The sequence below is a fragment of the Oryzias melastigma genome, linkage group LG18 (assembly GCF_002922805.2).
Source record: "Oryzias melastigma strain HK-1 linkage group LG18, ASM292280v2, whole genome shotgun sequence".
Lineage (NCBI taxonomy): Eukaryota > Metazoa > Chordata > Actinopteri > Beloniformes > Adrianichthyidae > Oryzias > Oryzias melastigma.
Genome location: NC_050529.1, coordinates 1270085 through 1271538, shown reverse-complemented (window position 1 = coordinate 1271538; position 1454 = coordinate 1270085).

Genomic DNA, 1454 nt, shown 5'->3' with positions numbered 1-1454 from the left:
CTGTGGCGACCCCTGAAGGGAAAAGCCAAAAGGAAAAGAAGAAGATTTAGTCTTGAGCTAAATATTTAGTTACCAAGCTAAATATTTACCTCAAATATAAATATCAAATTTGAACTTTAATATTTATTTAACAAATACATATTTAGTTGCAAAGCCTAAATATTTAGTTTGGAAAATGAATATTTAATAAATATTTAATTTTCAAACTAAAAGTTTTATTTTACAAAATTAAATAATCAGTTTACAAACTAAATATTTAGTTTGAAAACTACATTTATAATTATACATTAAAACTGACTTCAAATTAAATATTCAGCTTGCTGACCAAATATTCAGTAAGTGAATGTAATTTTATGCATACACAAATTAAAAGGTAACAATATTAATTTAAAAAATGTAAACCTTTATTTTTCTTCTAATGAAGACTAAATAACCAAAATTACTGGTGTTAATATTTGACTTTGTTGCTTTGCAAACAACACCCCAAATTCTGCTATCAAATTTCCCACAATTTTTCTCTTGACACTTTGGTGGTTTGGTGGTTTCAGCTCATACATGATACAAGGTGCTGTTCCCTAAACAGTGAATCTGGTAGAGATCATATCAACCACATCTCTTAAACGAGTAAATGTCTGCATTACAGCAGTTCATCCAGAGGGGGGCACACTTCCTTTACTGATGGAAAATCCATCCAATTTGAAAATGAGAGAACATGTATTTGTAGTTTAGTTTGACCATATAAACCACTACATTCTCGCTGATAATGTTCCTTTCATATTCCCAGGTTTACTCTGTGGTGTTCCACAGGGATAGAAGTTTGCTCTCGGTGAGCCTGCACTTTCCTTAGTGAAAATGTGTGATCTGCCTGGTGGCACAGAGGGATATAACGGGTTTAGCAAATGGATGAATGGATTGGTTTGCGTTGTCAGCAGACTGTGTCAGAAGATGAAAACATGGCTGTAATTTAATTTTTAGTTATGGATTAAACTTTCCTTTTTCTGATAATAGTAATTTTGTTTGGAGATTTTTCTTTACACAAAGACGTTTTCATGGTCAAAACATAATATAAAAACAATGTATATTTGGTTAAAATACCTGTAAGAAATTTGAATAATTTATAGAAAGATTGTAATTAAAAAGCAAAAATCTAGAAGGTAAGACATCTCTAATAGATAGTATTTATAATTAAAACAGGAACTGAAATGTGTTTTGTGTATAGTGATGAAGAGGCCAAGTTGTTTGGATCCATATTTAACAGTTTAATGAGAAAAAAAGAGCAGATAAACACAAGACAAGGCGTAGTCAGGACACTGACCACGGTCAAAGCATTCAGTGGGTTAGAAGGCAAATAAAACAAGTTGGGGTCAAACACAGAGAGGCAACAGAGAATAAACACTCAAACTGAATGTACAGGGGCCCGTTTCAAGAAGCAGGTTTTGTTGGAACTCTGAGTT